We start from the raw sequence: 22,423 nt of genomic DNA on the forward strand, positions 1-22,423 counted from the left end.
CATCACTTTCCAGCTCCTCAAACTCCAGGGAAATATTCCCTCCCTGTCTGAACCTTTGGTTTGATTTAACTGCTTTTCAGTTGTCATTCTGTGAGGTGTGAAGCGTTCTTTTTCCCCATTTCTCTGACCCAGAAATGTGAGCACACCAACCTTCCCACCATCAAAATCATCATTACGCCATTGTGCTTTTGGTTAACATATAATCTCCAGCAGTGCAAAAGTGAGGACCACAGATGCTGGAAACCAGAGCCTAGATTAGGGTGGTGCTGGAAAAGGGCTTTTGCCAAAACGTTGATTTTCCTGCTCCTCGGATCCTGCCTGACCTGCTGTGCTTTTCCAGCACCACTCTAGTCGAGACATATAATCACCAGCAGTAAATCATTTGTGTAACCAATTGAATATTTCCAAACAAAGCCTATTACGGGTCAAGCAAACCATTACAAGTGACAGAGTGAGAAGGGACTAAATCTAAGTCGAGTTGTGGGGAGGGGGCAGCGGTGGAGATAAAGCACTGTATCCCCTGCGGTGCCCACCTCTATCTAAAGGCATCGAGAGCATTGATCCACACTACATGCTCCTTCTCCAAGGACACCCTGCTGTGTAGCCTTTATCCTCAATCATAGAATAAAATCCCTACAGTGTGGGAGGAGAGCATTGGCCCATCAAACCCCACCGACCATCCGAAGAACATCGTACCCAGAGCACTCTATCACTGTAACCCTGCATTTCCCATCGCTGATCCACCGATTCTGCACAATCCTGGACACTGTGAACAATTTAGCACGAATGACCCACCTGACCTGCACATCTCTGGACTGTGGGGAAACCAGAGCACCTGGAGGGGACCCACACTATCATGGGGAGAATGTGGGACCTCCACATGGGCCATTGACCAAGGCTGGACTCCAACCTTGTACCTGATGCTGTGAAGCAGCCGTGCTACAGTCACAATTTAAATCAAAGCAGATGATCCCTGGCATTGTCACATTGCTGTTTGTGGAGACTTACTGCCCAGAGAGACATCCTGAGGTTCAGAAAGTGGCAATGTAAGTTCAATCACCTCCAGCCCAGTTAATGTGGTTAACAACAACCACATCAATACTCCAGCAGTGTCATCATGTACAAGGTCCACTCCTGACTCTGATGGACAGTAACATCAGAATCAGAGTCCTGCAGTCCACATGGAGCAGGGGGATGACCACTTCCCTGTGAGCACTCACTGGTCTCTCAATCGTGTTGAAGATGCAGCAAATCCCTTGTCACACAGAGGGGTGAACAGCTCCTACCCAGAGTGAACCTGCTGGGGTCTCGGGGGATGGGATGAATCACTGAATCCCTTCTCCCACCCTCAGCATCTGAATGGCCTCTCCTCTGGTGGGCTCCTTGAGGTCTCAGCAGGAGGGATGAATCAGGAATCCTCTCTCCCACACTGACCATCTGAATGTCCTCTCCCCCTGTGTGGGCTCACTGGGGACTTCACAGGTGCTGCATTTGAGTGAATCTCCCCCACACTGGGAACAAGTGAATGATCTTTCCCCAGAGTGAGCTCGCTGGTGTTTAAGCAGGTCAGAGGACTGAGTGATTCCTTTCCCACACACTGAGCAGGTGAATGGCCTCTCCCCGATGGGAATGCACTAAAGTCTCCGCTGGTGAGAGATTGAATCCTTTCTCACACATGGAGCTGGTGAAGGGTCTAAATCCACTGTGCTATCTCTGGTGCCTCAGCAGGTTGTAAGATCGAGTAAATCCCTTCCCATACGTGGGGCAGGTGACGGGCCTCTCCGCAGTGTGACTATGTTGATGAGTGTCCCACTGGGAGGGGTAAGTAAATTCCTAATTCTGATTGAGTACGTCCTCCTGTTTTCTCGTTTGTTATTGACAATCTCATTCCTCTCGCACCAGAGCCTGTTCCAGTGTTACGGAAACAACAGAATGGTCAGCTACAGCTGGTCAACTGACTGATCACTGAACACGAACGGTTCACTCTCCACAGATGCTGCCAGACCTACTGAATTTTTCCAGCAAATCCTGATTTTGTTTCTGATGTCCCAGAGTTTGCAGATGTTTAGTTTCCCAATACTCATCTTGTGTGTTTCAGAGGAGTTTATTGATGAAATTAGACGGTTTTGAAAGTTGTACGTTAGGTCACACATCAGGTATGATCATCATGAATGGTAGAGCAGAGTTGAGGGGCTGAATGGCCTCCTCCTGTTCCAATGAAAGTTATCCATCGGCAGCTTTTGACAACAGATAGTACTCACTACCCTCAGGCCACAGGATTGTTCACACACAGTAGTGACCATCCTTAGTCCAAGGATTGTTCACACACAGTATTCAGTGCACAGGATAGTTCACACACTGTACTGACCATTCTCAGGTCACAAGATTATTCTCCCATAGTAGTGACCATTCTCTGTCCACATGATTATTAAATCACAGTATTGACCATCCTCTGGCCACGGGATTATTCCCACACAGCATTGACCATTCTCAGGCCAACAGGATTATTCCTATACATTATTGACCATTCTAAAGCCACAGGATTATTCACACACAGTACGGACCGTCCTCAGGCCACTAGATTATTCACACAGTGTATTGAACGTTCTCAATTCACAGGATTATTCGCACACAGTATTGACCACCATACGGCCAGAGTATTAATGAACACACTGTCTTGGTCATTTACACGTCACAGGATTATTACCACGCAGTATTGACTATTCTCAGGCCACAGCAATATTCACACACAGTATTGACCATTCACTGGGTACAGGATTATTCACACACAGCATTGACTAGCACACAGCCACAGGATTAATGAACACACTGTCTTGACCATTTACAGGTCACAAGATTATTCCCACATAGTATTGACCATCATCAAGCCACGGGATTGTTCACACACTGTATTGACAATCCTCAGACCACAGGATTATTTACACACAATATTGACAGTATCCAGGCCACAGGATTATTCACACGCTGTATTCACAATCCTCAGGCCATAGGATTATTCGCAGACTGTATTGAACATCCTCAGGTCACTGGATTATCCACAGACAATACTGACCATCCTCAGGACACACAAGTATTCACACACAATACTCAATATTCCCAGCCCACAGCATTATTCACACACAGTCTTGATTGGAACACGGCCACAGGATTAATGAACACACTATCTTAACCATTTACATGGTCACAGAATTACTTTCACACAATATTGACTATCTTCAAGCCACAGGATTGTTCACACACAGTATTGAACATTCTGAGACCACAGGAGCATTCACACACTGTATTGACCATTCTCAGGCCACAGGATTATTTACACACAATATTGACCATCTTCACACTGCAGGATTATTCACACACTCTATTGAACATCCTCAGGCCACAGGATTATTCACACATAGTATTGAGTATCATACGACCACAGGATTAATGAACACACTGTCTTGATCATTTACAGGTCACAGAAATATTCGCACCCAGTATTGACCATCCTCAAGCCACAGGATTGTTCACACTCAGTATTAACTGTCCTCAGACCAAAGGAGTATTCACACAGTATTGACTATCCTCAGGCCACAGGATTATTAACACCCAGTATTGACTATCCTCAGACCACAGGATTATTCACACAGTATTGACTATCCTCAGGCCACTGGATTGTTCACACACAGTATTGCCCATTCTCAGGCCACAGGAGTAGTCACACACAGTATTGACCATCCCCTCAGGGCACTGGATTGTTCACACACAGTATTGCCCATTCTCAGGCCACAGGAGTAGTCACACACAGTATTGACCATCCCCTCAGGGCACATGATTATATTTACATGGTATTGACCATCATCAGGCTACAGGAATATTCACTCACAATATTGACAATTCTCAAATTACAGGATTGTTCACACACAGTATTGACGATTCACAGGCCAGAGCATTATGCATACATGGTATTGACCATTCACTGTCCAAAGGATTATTCACACACAGTATTGACCATTCTCAAGCCAAAGGTTATTCACACACAGTACTGACGATTCACAGGCCACAGGATTATTCCCATACATTATTGACTATTCTAAGGCCACAGGATTATTCACACACAGTATAGCTGTCCTCAGGCAACATAATCTTTCACACACAATGTATGGACCATTCTCAGGCCACAAGATTATTCACTCACTGTATTGAACATCCACGGGCAGCAGGATATTTAACACACACACAGTGTTGACTATCCTTCGGCCCAACGGTTATTCCCACACAGTATTGAATATTCTCAGTCCACAGGATTATTCACACACAGTATTGACCACTATACGGCCACAGGATTAATGAACGCATTGTCTTGATGATTTGCACGTCACAGGATTATTTTCACGCAGTATTGATGATTCTCAGGCCACAGGAATATTCACACATAACCATTCACTGGGCACAGGATTATTCACACACAGCATTGACTAGCACACGGCCACAGGATTAATGAACACTCGGTCTTCAACTTTTGCAGGTCACAGGATTGTTCCAACATAGAATTGACAATCCTCAGGCTACATGATTATTCACACACAGTATTGACCAGCCGACGGCCACAGGATTAATGAACACACTGTTTTGATCATTTTCAGGTCACAGGATTATTCCCACACAGTATTGACCATCCTCAAGGAACAGGAATATTTACACAAAGTATCTCCATCCTCAGGCCATGGATCATTCACACTCAGTATTGACAATCCTGAAGCCACAGGATTTTTCCTACACGGTATTGACCATCCACAGGCAACAGGATTATTCTCACACTGTATTGACCATTCTCAGGCCACAGGATTATTCACACGGTACTGAACGACCTCAGGCAACACGATTGTTCACTTATAGTATTGACCATCTGCAGGCCAAGGGTTATACACACACAGTACTGATAATTCACAGCCCATAGCATTATTGACTGCCCTCAGGCCACATTATTATTCACGCACAGTATTGACCATCCTCCGTCCACAGGATTACTCACATACAGTATTGATCATCCTCAGATCAACGGTTATTCAAACACAATATTGACAATCCTAAGGCCATTAGATCATTCACACACTGTATTGACCAACCTGAGGCCACAGGATAAATTAACACATTCTCTTTACCAATTAACAGGTCACAGGAATATTCCCACACAGTACTGACAATCCACAGGGCACAGGATTATTCACACACAGTATTGACCACCATTCGGCTACATCATTAATGAACACACTGTCTTGATCATTTACACGTCACAGGATTATTTCCACGCAGTATTGACGAGTCTCAGAGCACAGGAATATTCACACACAATATTGACCATTCACAGGGCACAGGATTATTCACATACAGTATTGACTAGCACACGGCACAGGATTAATGAACACTTTGTCTTGACCATTTACAGGTCACAGGATTATTCCAACACAGTATTGACCATTCTCAGGCCACAGGATTATTCACACACAGAATTGAACAACCTCAGGTAACACGATTGTTCACACACTGTATTGACCAACCTCAGGCCAAAGGTTATTCACACACAGTACTGATGATTCACAGGCCGCAGGATTATTCACACACAGTATTGACCATTCTCAAATCACAAGATTGTTCACACACAGTCTTGACCATGCACAGGCCACAGTATTATTTGCAAACAATACTGACATTGCACAGGTCACAGATTATTAACACATAATATTGACCATCCACAGCCCACAGGATTATTATCACACAGCATTGACCATCCACAGGCCACATTATTATTCACACACAGTATTGACCGTCCTTAGGCAAAGGGCTATTGAGACACTGTATTGACCATCCTTAGACCAAGGATTATTCACACAGTATTTACGATTCATGGGCCATTGGATTATTCTGACACGGTATTGACTGCCCTCAGTACACAGGATTATTCACACACAGTATTGAGCATTCACAGTGCACAGGATTATTCACACACAGTATTGAGCGTTCACAGTGCACAGGAGTATTCCCACACTGTATTCACAATTCTCAGGCCACAGGATTATTCCCACACACTATTGACAATTGTCAGGCCACAGGATTATTCACACACAGTATTGACAAACATATGGCCACAGGATTAATAAACACATTGCCTTGACCATTCAGTACAAACAGTACTGAACATGCACAGGCCACAGTTCATTAACACCTAGCATTGACCATCCACAGGCCACAGTTTTATTAACAAACAGTATTGAACATGCACAGGCCACAGATTATTGATTCACAGTATTGACCATCAACAGGCCACAGGATTATTATCACACAGCATTGACCATCCACAGGCCACAGGATTATTATCACACAGTATTGGCCATCCACAGCCCACATTAATATTCACTCACAGCATTGACCATCCTTAGACAAAGGGTTATACACACACAGTACTGACGTTTCACAGCCCGTAGCATTATTCACACACAGTACTGACTGCCCTCAGGCCACATTATTATTCACACATAGTATTGACCATCCTCCATCCACAGGATTACTCACACACAGTATTGATCATCCTCAGGTCAAGGGTTATTCACACACAGTATTGACCATTCACAGGCCAGAGGATTATTCACACAGTATTGACCACCCTAAGGCCATAAGATCATTCACACACTGTATTGACCAACCTCAGGCCACAGGAATATACACACACAATATTCAATATTCTCAGCCAACAGGATTATTCCCACACAGTATTGACCAGCCTACGGCCACAGGATTAATGAACATACTGTCTTGACCATTCACAGGTCACAGGATTATTCCCACACAGTATTGCCCATCCTCAGGCCATGGATTATTCCCACACAGTATTGACAACCCTCAAGCCACAGGATTATTCCTACACAGTATTGAACATCCTCAGGCCACACAAGTACTCACACACAATATTCAACATTCTCAGCGGACAGGATTATTCCCACACTGTATTGACCAGCCTACGGCCACAGGATTAATGAACAAAATGTCTTGACCATTTGCAGGTCACAGGATTATTCCCACACAGTATTTACCATTCTCAGGCCACAGGATTATTCACACCCAGCATTGACCATCCTCAAGCCACAGAATTATTCCCACACAGTATTGACCATCCTCCATCCACAGGATTATTCCCACACAGTATTGACCATCCTCCGTCCACAGGATCACTCACACACAGTATTGATCATCCTCAGGTCAAGGGTTATTCACACACAGTATTGACCATTCACAGACCACAGGATTATTCACACACAGTATCGACCCTCCTTAGGACATTAGATCATTCACACACTGTATTGACCAACCTGAGGCCACAGGATTGATGAACATATTCTCTTTACCAATTCACAGGTCACAGGATTATTCCCACACAGTATTGAACATCCTCAAACCACAGGATTATTCTGACACAGTATTGACCATTCACAGCCACATGATTGTTCACACATAGTATTGATCACGCTCATGCCAAGGATTAGTCACACACAGTATTGACCATTCACAGGCCAGAGGATTACAACACACAGTATTGATCATGATCAGGCCACAGTATCATTCACACACTGTATTGACAAACCTCAGGCCACAGGAGTACATACACAAAATATTCAATATTCTCAGCCAGCAGGATTATTCACACAGAGTATTGACCAGCATATGGACACAGGATTAACGAACACACTGTCTTGACCATTCACAGGGCACATGATTATTCCCACACAGTATTGAATATCCTCAAGCCACGGGATTGTTCACACACAGTATTGACCATTGTCAGTCCATAGGATTATTCACACACAGTGAAGACCATCTTCCGGCCACAGGATTGTTCCCACACAGTATTGTCCAACCTTAGGACACAGGATTATTCGCACACTTTATTGACCATTCTCAGGCAACAATATTTTTCACACACTGTATTCACCATCCTCAGGCCAGAGGATTATTCACACACTGTATTCACCATCCTCAGGCCACTGGATTATTCCCGCACAGTATTGACCAGCATCAGGCCGGAGGATTATTCAACACAGTCTTGATCATCCTCTGGCCACAGAACTATTTACACAGTGTTGGCAGTACACAGGTCACAGGATTACTCATACAGTATTCACAATCTTCAGTCCACTGGATTATTCTCACACAGTAGTGACTATTCTTAGACTAAAAGGTTATTCCAGCACAGTATTGGCCATTCTCAATCCACATGATTATTCGCATACAGCATTGACTACCCTCAGGCCACTGGATTATTAACACACAATATTGACCATCCACGGCTCACAGGATGATTATCACACAGCATTGACAATCCACAGTCCACATTATTATTCACACACAGTATTGCCTATCCTTATGCAAAGACTTATTTACAGTATTGACCATTCACAGGCTACAGGATTATTATCACACTGCATTGACCATCCACAGGCCACAGGGTTATTCACACACAGTATTACCCATCCTTCGGCAAAGAGTTAGTCACACACAGTATTGACCATCCTCGGGCTGCAGGATTATTCACACTGTGCATTGACCATTTACAGTCCAAAGGATTATTCACACACAGTATTGACCATCCTTAGGCCAATGGTTATTCACACACAGTATTTACAATTCACAGGCCATTGGGTTATTTACACACAGTATTGACTGCTCTCAGGCCACAGGATTTCTCACACTCTGTGTTGAGTATTCACAGTGCACAGGATTATTCACACATAGTACTGAATAACCTCAGGCAACAGGATTAATTACACAAAGTTTGGACAATCCTCAGGCCAAGGGTTATTCACACACAGTATTGACCATTCACAGTCCAAAGGATCATTCACAAACTGTATTGACCAATCTCAAGCCAAAGGGGTATTCACACACAATATTCAACATTCTGAGCCCACACGATTATGCACACACTTTATTGACCAGCATGTGGCCACAGGATTATTCCAACGCAATATTGACCATCCTCTGGCGACAGGATTATTCACATACCATATTGTCCATCCACATGCCAAGGGTTATTCACACAGTACTGGCCACACAAAGTGAGAGCATTCGAGGTGCTCGGAGGAGCAAACAGAGATGTGGAGTGTTGTTGCGACTGGAAAAGGGTCTGAAAAGGATTTTACAGTGACAGGGTGGACTGTAGTTATTGTGAAAAACTACAGAAATAGTGATTATTGTACTGAGTGCAGGATGAGATTATTGAGATTCGGCATGTTATCAAGACTAGAGCAATTTACAAATATGAAGAATCATCAGTATTGGAGTAGGGATCAAATTAATAGTGGGATTGTGGGCAGGGTTAAGGTTACAGAAATAAGAACTTTTCTGGGAATTACAAGCATTCAAGGCCCTGCCACAGATGAGGTGGACCGAAAGGTATGCTTCATTGCTGAATGATTCCATCCCATGACAAAAGTCAGCGTGATCGGGGGAAGTGTGGAATAGAAAGATCCCAGGATTCAAAACCATCTCCTTGGGGGGAGGCCTGCATTCCCCGCTTTTGTACTGATCCTCACTAAGACAGCACTGGCCTGGATTGATAACTGTCAACTTCCTATATTGACAAAGGAAGACTCAATACAGCAGAGAAGAAAGTAAACGAGAGAGTGGGGATTGAGCCTGGGACCATCACACTCTGTGTTCACCCTTCAATTCTGTACCTATGTTATGTCCTCCATACCAAAGGTCGATCGCTGAAATGCTCTCTGCTCTGTTCACTGTGAGTGGTCCTATCTCGCTGCAGGATTTCTTGAAGGCTCCAGGTCTCTCTTCCCTCTGAATGAAATGTATCCCAATCTGCTTTGGGAGGTAAGGGAGGAGATTTCTGGGGCCCTGGTGGATATATTTAATACATTGCTGACCACGGATGAAATGCCGAATGACTGGAGGATAGCAAATGTGGTTCCTTTGTTCAAGAAGGGCAGCAGGGATAGGCCAGGAAATGACAGAGCAGATAGGTCACCCCATGAGAGGAACGATGTGTAAGATTTGGAAAAGGCTCAGTGGAGATTTACTAGGATGTTACCTGGTTTGGAGGAAACGTGATATGAGGAACTTGAAGCTATTTTTGTTTGAGAGAAGACGTTTGAGATGAATTAATTGAGATATTCAGATAATCAGAAAGTGAAATGGATTGGACAGTGAGAGCCTTTTCCCTCAGATGGCAATACCGAGCATGAGGGGGGATAGCTTTAAATTGAGGGGTGAAAGATATATGACAGATGTCAGAGATAGTTTCTTTACTCAGAGTAGTAGGGGCATGGAACAGACTGCCTGCAACAGGAGTCAATCTGCTAACCTTAAGGGCATTTAAACGGTCATTGGATAGTCACATGGATGAGAATGGAATAGTGTTGGCTACTTGGGCTTCACATTGTTGCGCCAACCTGTGGAACCCATCGAGAGCCGAAGGGCCTGTACTGTGCCGCCGTCTTCTATGTTCTAGAGGGAATAAATATAAGGTGAGAGGGGAAAGACTTAAAAGGGATTGAAGGAGAACATTTTTCACACAGAGGATGGTGCAGGTGGTAGGGAAAAGTACAATAACAACATGTAAAAAAGATTTGGGCAGAAACATGGAGAGGAGAAGGTTTGAAGGGATTTGGGTCAAATGCAGGGAAACGCGACTCGGTCAGGGACTCTGGTCAACATGGACGAGTTGGATCGAAGGAACTATTTTCGTGCTGCATAACTCAGTCTCCTCCTCCAGTAACTGGAGACAACCGAGATAAGGCATGTTGTAGACACTGAAGCAAGTTACAGCGATAGGGATAGTAATCTGGAATGCAGTACGTTTCAAATACATGGAATGACTATTGGGATAGGAGGAGGTTACAGGGATACGAACTGTCATTGGAGTTAAAAATTATTGAATACACCAGTCCACAAGACATGCCATAGGTGCAGTGTTGGAGTGTAGCAAGTTTTAGTACAACAGAACTTAAAGTAGGGGTGGGGATTGTGCGTGGGGTGGGCCTGTACTGTATTCCCCCTCCAGATCTGTATCGACGTCATGTCTTGTTAACAGAGGTTTGGAGCCTTCTCATTCCTCTCTTCTCAGTTATCGAAACTGGATGAAGTTATCAATACTGAGGGTTGAAGAATTAGTAAGGACTCTTCAGACTAGCCAAGGTTACTGGTAGAGAGAGTTGTTGGGACTGGAAGAGGTGCCAGACCTCAATAGGATGGTACACATTCACAGATGATTTTAGTGACTGCAAGAGGTTACAGAGTTAAGAAGGCTAGTAATGATGGGAGGAGGTCACAGAGATAGATAAGATTGCAGAGATTGGCCAAGGTTACAGTCTGGGGAATGGTCTCGTGGCTTCATAATGTTACACAAAGGGAGGATGGGCAGGAATGGCTGTGGGAGCTGGAGGGGTTTATACAGATAAGGAGGTTTATAGGGATGGTAGAAGGTTTATGGGAGTGAGGTGCTGTAGGATAGGATGGAGGAGTGCTGTGGGGACTGGAGAAGTTTGCAGTGATATCATATGATGGAAAGGCTTGAGGAAGGTACAAGCTTTTGGTAATGGCTGGAGGATATTAAAGAGACAGGGTGGGCTGTAGGTACTGAACATTTTGACAGAGAGAAGGATAAGGTAGTGTTTGGGGATAATGACCATAATTCTGTACGTTTTGAAGTCATGATGGAAAGAGCTAAGGATCATGCAGAAGTTATGTGTCCAAATTTGGGGAATGCTACTTATCATTTCATTATCACTATCACTGATCATTATTACTAGCATTAGACAGGATTTGAAAAATATAGACTCAGAGGAACTATTTACAGTCGAGCCTACAATTGGAAAGAGGGAGTATTTTCAAGTGATACAGTGAGAATTCAGGGCCAGCATGTACCATGAACAGTGAATGACAAAGGCACCAAGTTCAGCGAATACTCATCAAGTGATATTGTGAGTTTGGTAAAGAAAATACAGTGCAATCAAACCAGGTGAAGCCCTTCAACAACTATAGAGAGTGCAAGGGGGTCCTTAAAAATGAGGGTCACTTAATGGCCATGAAACCTCCTGGGCAGACACTAGTTTGGAAAAGCTACAAGATATTTTATGACAAGAGTCAGAGTAAGAAGATTCCCAGCTAAAGAGTGCGGCCTGTTGGAAACCAAAGGGACGATCTGCTCATGGAGCCAGAGGAAGGAGCTGAGGTCTTCAATGTATGCTTCCCATCTGTATTCACACAGGAGGAAGACACTGTAGCTGGGGATTTCAGTCGGGATGGTGAGCCTCGAGAACATGTTAAGATCAATAAGGAGGTATTAAATGCTTTCATAGGCATAAAGGGGGAGACATCCCCAGTGTCCAATGAAATGTATTGCAGGCTGCAGTGGGAGGTAAGGGAGGAGATTGCTGGGGCCCTTTTGGATCTTTTTAATACTTTGCTGGCCACAGGGATATTGGGTAAAAATTGGGAACAATTCTGAGGGTCAAGATGTATCAACATTGAAAAGGAAGGAATAGATTCAGGACAGATTTTGGAAAGGAAAATCCTGTCTGATGAGTTTTTTTGAAAAGTTATCTAAAAATATTTATGAGAGCAGTGCAGATGATGTGGTTATCATGGCGTTTGGTAAGGCCTTTGACAAGGTCTCAGTCAATATGTAAATGGCCCAACAGGAGAAAGGAGCGAAACCTGACCTCCCCTTGGGAAACAAGGCGGGGAATAGGACTGAGGTGTTAGTGAGGGAGCACTTGGGCAAAGTGACCACAATTCTATTAGTTTGAAAATAGCTTTGCTGAAAGACAGACCTGATCCAAAAGTTAAAGTTATAAAATGTGGCAAGACAAATCTTGATAGTATCAGACATGAACTTTTTTTAAAGTTGATTAGAGAGTCTATTTGCAGGTAAAGGGAATTCTGACAATTGGAAATATTTTAAATGTGAGATAAAAGGACCGTTCATCACCAGCATGTTCCTGTTTGTGTGCAGCTCAATGCCAACAGCTTTCAGAATCACTGGCTGTATACGGAGACTCTGGTCAAGGAAAAGGGGGCACATGTCAGGTATAGCCAGCTGGATCAAGGGAATCCCTGAGGAGCATAGGGGCTGTAGGAATACTCTTTGGATGGAAATCAGGAATGCAGAAAGGGGACATGAAATAACTTTGGCAGATAAAGTTAAGGAGAATCCAAAGTGTATTAAGAGCAAAAGAAGAGCTCGGGACAAAACCAGTATTCTTAATGATCAACAAATCCAACGATGTGTGAAACTACAAGATCCTAAACAAATATTTCACTTTGGAACTTACTGTGGATAAGGTCTGGGGCGCTCAGTGTTTGGCCGAACCACTATTGGAATATTGTGTGCAATTCTGGTCTCAATGCCATCGGAAGGATGTTGTGGAACTTGAAAAGGTTCAGAAGAAATGAATAAGGATGTTGCCAGGGTTGGAGGGTTTGCACTACAGAGAAAAGCTGAAGAGACTGGGATTATTTATACTTTAACATGGGACGCTGAGGAGTTATCTTATAAAGGTTTCTTAAAATCATGATAAGCATGGAAAAGGTTCAATAGATAAAGACTTTTCTCCGGTCGTGGGGGGGTGAGTCCAAACCTACAAGGCATAGCTTTAAGGTGAGAAGAAAAGATTTAGAAGGGCCCAAAGGGACAGCTGTTTCCTGCAGAGGTTAGTATATATATATGATATAAACTGTCAGAAGAAATGGTGGAGGCTGACAGAAATATATTTAGCAGGCATCTGGATGTGTATATAAATAGCAGGATTTTAGAGGGATATTGACAAAGTTCTGGCAAATGGGTTTGACAAACGTCTCGGAGGAGTTGGACCAAAGGGTCAGTTTCCGTGCTGTACATCTCGATGACTCCATGTCTTGAAATGAGTCCACATTATAGAAGAGGCGGTGTTGGAAGTTTTCAAACATAGAGGTAGATAAATCCCCAGGACCTGATCAAGTGTATCTCAGAACATTGTGGGAAGCTGGGGAAGAAATTGTAGGGGCCTGAGCAGTGATATTTGTGGCATTCTGGGCAGTGATGGATGTTTTCTGAGATTACAAAGGGATCTTGATGAAATGCGTGAATGGCTGAAAAACTGCAGATGGAGTTCAATTCAGGTAAATGCGAGGTAATGCATTTAGGTTCCAACAAACAAGGGTCGAGCTTTCACAATTAATGGTAGGGTCTTCAGTAGTGTTGTACGCCTTGGGGTTCAGGTACGTAGTTCTTTGAAGATTGCCACAAGGAGAGACAGGATGGTTATAAATGGTACTTGCCTTCATTGTTCAGTCATTCGAGTTTAGGAGTTTGGGAAGTCGTGTGTAGATTGTACAGGACATTGGTAAGGCCTGTTCTGGAATACTCTGCCCAGTTATAGGAAGGATATTAAGCTGGAGAGGGTTCAGATCACATTTACCAGGATGGTGATGGGTATAGAAGGTTTCAGTTATAAAGGAAGGTTGTACAGTCTGGGACATTTTTCACATGAGCCTGGAGATTGAGAGGTGAGCGTATAGAAGTCTATAAAATAATGAGGGGTACAGATAGAGTTAACGTGACTTGTCTTTTCCCAACAGCAGGTCAATTTAGAACTAGGGGCTACATTTCTTAAGGTTAGAAGGGAGAGATTTAAAATCAGAAAACATAAGGAGCAAACTGTTAGAGTGTGTTTTGTGTGTGGAATGAAATTCCCAAGGAAAGGGTGACTGTGTGTACAATTACAAAGCTTGAAATATTAGTACAGGAATAGGAAAGGTTTGAAGGGATGTGATCCAGGAAGAGGCAGGAGGGACGAGGTTAGTTTAAGATTATGGTCGGTATCAACCGAACAGTTAGTTTCTGTGCTGTATGACTGTCTGACTATGAAAATAATTTTGTGCCCTTATTTAAGAAAGACTGCAAGGGGAAGCCAAGGAACTGCAGACTGAGGAGACAGAAATCGAGGATGGGTAAGGTGTTGGAGATCATTCTGAGAGTACGAGTTACATGCATTTGGAAAGACAGGACTGATTGCAGACAGTTAGAGTGGCTTTCTGCGCAGGAAAACATGTCTCACAAACTTGCCTGAGTTTGTTGAAGATGTGACCAAGAAAATAGATGGAAGCAGAGCAACAGACATTGTTTCTGGGTTCAGCAAGGCCTTTGACAGGGTTGAGCAGGCTTCATGGGTTAGTAAGGTTCGGTCACATGCATTCAGGGAGAGCGACCCAACTGGAGACACAATGAGTTTGATAGGAGGAGGTAGAGGGTTGATGTTCAGACTGGAGGCCTTAGACCAGCAGTGACCAGCAGGATTGGTGCTGGGGCCACTGATGTGCATCATTTATATAGAGGATCTGGGTATAAATATAGCAGTCACTGTTTGTATGTTTGCGGATATCAAAATTAGTGGAAGACCGGGCAGGGAATATAGTTATTGAAGGGGATGTTAATCAACTGGGCCAGTGGGACAAGGAACGAAAGATGGAATTTAATTCATGTGTTGGATTTAGTTAAGACAAACCAGGGAGGACTAACACAGGTAATGTTCGGGCCCTGGACAGTGTTGTCGAGCAGAGAGAGACCAAGGGGTGCAGTTACACTGTTTTAGGAATTGAATCACAGGGGGACAGGGTGGGGAAAGCAGCATTTGGCACACTTGTGTTCATTGGTCAGAGCACTGAGTACATGAGTTGGAGATATTTGTAACATTGTCGTCAATATTTCTCCTGGGCAAAGGAGGCCACGGGGTGGTCTTATAAAGGTTTATGAAAGCATGTAGAGCCTCAGTAAGGTGAAAAGCCAAGGGTAGGTGAGTCCAAAGCTAGAGGCATAAACGTGAGGTGAGAGAGCAAGGATTTAAAGAGGGAGCTGAGGGGCAACATTATCCACAGAGGATGGTGCATAGATGGAATGGACTGCCAGAGGAAATGGTAAAAACAAGTACAATTACAACATGGAAAAGATACTTGGGCAGGTACATGGAGAGGAGAAGGTTTGAAGGGGTATGGGCCAAACACAGGCAAATGCAACTCATTCCGTTTAGGAAACCTCGGCCGAAGAGTCATGCCGCACAGAAACAGACCCGATGTCTCCAGTTATTGGAGGAGGAGACTATCGAGACAAGGCATGTTGTAGAGACTGAAGCAAGTTACAGCGATACGGATGGTCATCTGGACTGGAGGTTTCAAATATATGAAATAATTGGTGAGAGGGAGGAGAAGACAGAGATAGGAACTGTTATAGGAGTTAGAATGATTGAAGACACTGGTCCACAAGATGACCCATAGATACAATGTTGGAGAGGGAATAGGGAACAGAAAGATCCCAGGCAGCATTACCACTTTCTCATGTGAGGCCTGCATTCCCTTCTGTTGTCCTAGTGCTCACCAAGACAGCACACGTCTGGATTGAAAACTGGGAACTCCCGATGCTGGCTCAGTGCAACAAAACTTAAAGTAGGCGTGGTGATTGAGCCTGGGTTGTGCCTGTACTGTGCTCCCCCTCCAGCACTATGTCTATGTCATGTCTTGTTAGCTGATGTTTGGAGCCCTCTCATTGCTCTCTGCTCTGTGCATTTGAGTGATCTTACCTGGCAGCAGGATTTATTAAAGGCTCCCAACCTCCCTGACCTTTGTCTCTCTGACTGACCGATCATCTTCCCAACCAGCAGTTGGCAAGCCTATTGAGTCAGGAACTCCCCGGGTACCTATAGTAGACACATAAATAAGCAGAATGGGAAATTAGACTGATGCTGTGAGGGTTACACATGTAGAATGGCAGTGAGCCCACAGAGATCTGGAAAATTCCAGTCACCATTCCTCGCCTGTGCTGCCTCATCTCTCTGGAGCGGAGAATTCTGTTGGCTCAGGATCTGGAGTAGCTGGAGTGAAAGACACTGACAGAGGCAGCAATTAGACGCATACAGTGAGGGATCACACATGGAGAAATACTGGCTGATAACATCAAAGTTCAGGATCAAATAATTGTGTGGGAAGAAAGGGTTTTGATTCATGTTGCACTGCGATATACAACCTGTAAGCAGGCGAAGTGATACCGAGTGGCATTATCGTGTGACAATTTATGCAGAAACTCAGCAAGTGTTCTCTGGACATAGGTTCATATCCCACCATTGCAAATGATTGAATGTGAAGTAAATGCTTCAAAAACGATGTAATTAAAAACCTGTAAGTGAGTATTAAACAATTGCTGATGTTAAGAAACATCCATCGGGTGAATTCCTGTCTTTAGTGAAGTAATCTGAGATGGGACTGGGATATCACAGGTATTACAGAAACAGCAGCTGAGGGAGGGACAGGACAGGCAGCTCAATGTTCCAGGGGACAGATGCTGCAGGAAGGACAGAAGGGGAGCTGAGAGAGGAGGAGAGCTGCTGGTTCTGATGGGGTGAAACATCCCAGCAGGACTGAGAGAGGATATTCCTGCAGGATCCCCCAGTGACGCTGTGTACGTGGAATTCATCAATAACAATGGGTCTTCCCTTTCCTCTGATTGTTCTACAGACCCCGAGAGCCCCGCCCTCCTGAACCTTGACCTTCTCAAGATGGCGGCCCTCAGGCCCGCGCTCCCTCTTCCCTCAAACAAATGGCGGCCGTGACCCTGGGCCCCTTCCCTGATCAGAGACCGCCACCTCCTTACCCAGGATTGGAGGGTCTTTTCCGAGTTTTTTTTTTAACCTTTATCCGGGATTTGTAAATTCTCTCCGCTCCTTTCTCCCGTCAAAGCTCCCACGTGCCGCTCTCTGAAGCCGATCGCAGCCGCTGCCGGAGAAAGTAGCTCCATGTCTCTCTCTGCGTCCTGAGCAATGTGACACTGCGCATGCTCCACATAGAAACCAAACTGCGCGTGCGTCTGAGGTTATCAGTGAGTTTTTAGAGAATGTTCATAGCTGCACAGACTGATGGGTCAAATATTAGTCATTAACAATTGCTTTGTCGAGTTATAATCACAGGGCCTGGAGGGTCTTTTCAGGGTTTTTTTAACCTTTATCCGGGACTTGTGAATTCTCTCCGCTCCTTTCTCCCAGCGAGGCTCCCACACACTGGCTCTGAGCGCCGCTTTCTGAAGCCGATCGCAGCCGCTGCCGGAGAAAGCAGCTCCATCTTTCTCTGTCTGTGCCCTTACCATTGTGACACTGCGCATGCTCTACATTGAAACCAAACTGCGCTTGCGTTCTCAGGTTAATAGTGAGTTTATAGAGAATATTCATAGCTGCACAGAGTGATGGGTAAAATATTAGTCATTAATAATTGCTTTGTCGAGTTATAATCATGGAGATGTATAATATGCAAATTGTCTGGTCCAAATCAACAATACCGGCCAGGTATGTAAATTACCAATCGTACTGGGAGTTTGAAAATAAGTTTGTTTCTCGAGTTATGTAAATCGATCGGAAATATGTACGTTATCAGATTTACATTTCAACTACAGTATTTTTTACAATCTCACATTGATTTATGAGAGACGTTTAATGCTCCACTATGTCGTGAGAATGATCAATCCTGCAAAATAGTTTGCTCTCTGACCAATCTTGAACCGTTCACTCCCGAGAATGCTTTTGACCCCTCTCCTCATTCACTCTGGTTGGAGGACCGGCCGCTACTCGGTCCTTCTGTTCCGCCGCTTCCTCCCAATTGCAGAGTTGATTCAGGTGTGACTGAGCAGGCAAGGGACAAAGGAAGTTCGAGTCGATGTTTTGTGACGCGGTGAAAATATCCCGAATCTTGGACGAGAGGCCTGGGTTCAATTCACAGCTTGTGCAGATGTGTATAATAACAATTTTAGCAGGTTCATTCGGAAAACCAAGGGAAGTCAGGAACAGAGTGAAAACAAGAGAAAATGCATGCAATGTGATGGGGCTTTCAATGCTCAGATGATTTGACTCTTTACCAAGCGTTTCAGGGTCCCAGTCCAGACTGTTGCACTCCTCTTAGTGCACAGCCAGATACCACGATAGTGGGGCAAAGTTGTAGGATATAGAGGTGCTTTTCTGGAAGGCGCTCGGTTTTTGTGGTGAAAACAGTTGAGAAGGAGTCGGGTTTTGTATGGAGCTACCTGTCCCCCTCCTGTTGCAGCCTCTTATTATTGCTCTGACTCTACCTCGTACATGGAGAAAGTGAGGACTGCAGATGCTGGAGATCAGAGCTGAAAAATGTGTTGCTGGAAAAGCGCAGCAGGTCAGGCAGCATTCTCTACCTCGTACATGTTTGGTAGAGATCAGTGATACTTCGTAAGCCCACAATACAAGATCCATCACTCTGTTTAAGACAGTAAAAATCTCTTGTAGCACAATAGTCAGAGAACAATACAGCGCAGAACAGGCCCTTCGATCCTTGATGTTGTGCCAACCTGTGAACTATTCTCAGCTCGTCCCCCTACACTATCTTGAAATCACCCATGTGCTTATCTAAAGGTTTGTTTAAATCTCATTAATGTGGCTGAGTTAACTACATTAGTAGGTAGTGGATTCCATGCCCTAACCACTCTGAGTAAAGAACCTGCCTCTGACATCTGTCTTAAATCTATCACCTTTCAATTTGTAGATATGCCCCCTCATACACACTAATGTCACAATCCTAGGAAAAAGACTTTCACTGTCTACCCTATCTAAGCCACTGATCATCTTGTATGTCTCTATCAAATCCTCTCTTAGCCTTCTTGCCAATGAGAACACGTTCAAGTCTCTCAACCTTTCCTCATAAGACCTTCCCTCCAGACCACACAACATCCTGGTAAATATCCTCTGGGCCTTTTCCCATGCTTCCACATCCTTCCAGAAACATAGGTACCAGAACTGCACACAATATTCCAGATATGGCCTCACCAGTGTTTTGTATCGTTGCGGCATGATATTGCGGCTCCAGAACTCAATCCATCTACGATTGAAACCTAACACACTGTATGCCGCCTTAACAGTACTGCACAGCTGGGTGGCAACTTTCAGGCATCTATGTACATGGCCTCCAACATCCTTCTGCACATCTACACTTTACCAAGAATCTTTCCATTGACCCAGTACTCTGCCTTCCTGTTATTTTCAGAAAGTGCATCACCTTACATTTAGCTGCATTGAACTCCATTTGCCACCATTCAGCCCAATTCTGCAGTTTATCCAAGTCCCCCTGCAACCTGTAACATTCTTCCACACTGTCCACTACTCCACTGACTTTCGTGTTGTCTGCAAATTTACTAATCCATCCATCTCTGCCTGCGTCTAAGACTTTTATACAAATGACAAACAGCAGTGATCCCAAAGCAGTGATCCCAAAACAGATCCTTGTGGCACACCACGAATAACTGCACTGGAGGCTGATTATTTTCCATCATCCACCACTCGCTGCCTTCTTTCAGAAAGCCAGTTTCTAATCCAAACTGCTAAATCACACTCAATTCCATGTCGCTGCATTTTATCTTAGAGCCTCCCATGTGGAAACTTATCAAAGGCTTTACTGAAGTCCATGTATACCACGTCAACTGCCCTACCCTCATCTATATGCTTGGTCACCATCTCAAAAAACTCAATGAGATTTGTGAGACACGAACTGCCCTTGACGAAACCATATTGACGATCTGAAATCATATTGTTGTTTGCCAGATGATTACAAATAGTGTCTCTTATAATCCTTTCCAAAACCTTTCCGACAATAGAAGTAAGGCTCACTGGTATATAATTACCTGGGTCATCTCTACTGGCCTTCTTGATCAAGGGCATAACATTTGCAATCATCCAGTCCTCTGGTACTGAACTTGTAGGCAATGACAGCTCAATATCAAAGCCAAAGTCTTTGCTATCTTCTCCCTAGCTTCCCAGACAATCTATGGATAAATCCCATCTAGCCCAGGGGACTTGTCTACTATCAATCCTTCTAGAATTGATAACACCTGTTCGAAACTAACCTCTATCCTTTCTAGTCTAACATCTTCGATCTCATTATTATCTACAATATTCTAATTTTCCTGAGTGAAAACCAATGAGAAATATTCGTTTAGCACCTCTCCGATTTCCACAGTGTCCACACTCCACTTCCCACTTCTGTCTTTGATTGGCCCGATTCCTACCCTATCCTTTATTCCTCACATACCTATAGAAAGCTTTAGGGTTCTCCTTTATTCTATTCGCTAAAAACTGCTTGTGTCCTCTCTTTGCTCTTCTTAACTCTCTTTAAATCATTCCTAGCTGATCTGTAAGTCTCCATCACCTCATCTGTACCATTTGCCTCATCAAAACATAAGGCTCCTACTTCTTCTTAACAAGAGATGCAAATTCTGTGGTAAATCACGGTTCCCTTACCTTATCACTTCCTTCCTGCCTGACAGGGACATACCTATCAAGGACACGCAATATCTGTTCCTTAAACCAGCTCCACATTTCCATTGTCTGAATCCCCTGCATTTCGGTACCCCATCCTATGCATCCTAATTCTTGCTGAATCGGATTATAATTGCCACTGCCCCATTGATAAGTCTTCACCTGTGACATGTACCTATCCATTTTCATCGCCAAACTAAACATAACTGAATTATGATCACTCTCTCCAAAGTGCTCACCTACAACTAAATCAAACACCTTATACGGTTCATGACCAAGCGCCAGATCCAATGTGGCCTCCCCTCTTGTCGGCCCTTTGACATACTATGTCAGGAAACCCTCCTGTACACATTGGACAAAAACTGATCTATCCAACGTACTAGAATTATAGCATTTCAAGTCAATGTTGGGGAAGTTAAAGTCCCCCATAATGACCACCATATTACTTTCACTCCTACCCAGAGTAATTTTCCTAATCCTCTCTTCCCCCTCCCTGGAACTCTGTGGCGGCCTATAAAAAATCCAAACAGTGTGACCTCCCCTCTCCTGTTTCTAACCTCAGCCCACACTACTTCAGTAGACAAGTCCTCACCAAATGTTCTCTCAGCCACCGTTATACTATCCTTGACTAACATGACATGCATGGGCCCATTGCGGTGCTTCAAATTCCATGAGGCAGCCATACTGTCTATGACAGACAGACTCAGTCTGGAACCTCCTCTATCCTTAAGACCTTATGCACTGCCTACGCTCCTCCATTTCCCCTTTGCACGTTCTCTTTTCAACCCACCCCACCCCACCTGCATCACTTCCCAATGGAGCTGTCAAGGGCAGAAGTCTGTGGAATACCCTCCCTAACCTTCTCTCTTCTCCGTTAAGATGTATTTTAAAATCCTTCTCCTTAATCAATTTTTGATCATCCAGGAAGCACCTTAGGAGATTTGCCATTGTGAAAGATTCCATACAAAGCAAGTAGTTGTTGTTATTGCTGTACATTAGGAGAAACAGGAATGATGCTTTCAAAATTCTAAGAAGAAAGTCACTGATAGGTGTAGTGTGCAGGACAC

General features: G+C 44.1%; 2 long non-coding RNA genes across 8 annotated transcripts in view; one reads left to right on the forward strand and one right to left on the reverse strand.

Moving 5' to 3' along the window:
* The window catches only part of LOC140470862 (uncharacterized), a 1,231,916-nt gene that overhangs the window by 1,082,170 nt on the left and 127,323 nt on the right, over positions 1-22,423 (reverse strand). The window lies entirely within an intron of this gene.
* The window catches only part of LOC140470916 (uncharacterized), a 115,286-nt gene that overhangs the window by 53,778 nt on the left and 39,085 nt on the right, over positions 1-22,423 (forward strand). The window lies entirely within an intron of this gene.

The sequence above is a fragment of the Chiloscyllium punctatum genome, chromosome 52 (genome assembly GCF_047496795.1).
Source record: "Chiloscyllium punctatum isolate Juve2018m chromosome 52, sChiPun1.3, whole genome shotgun sequence".
Lineage (NCBI taxonomy): Eukaryota > Metazoa > Chordata > Chondrichthyes > Orectolobiformes > Hemiscylliidae > Chiloscyllium > Chiloscyllium punctatum.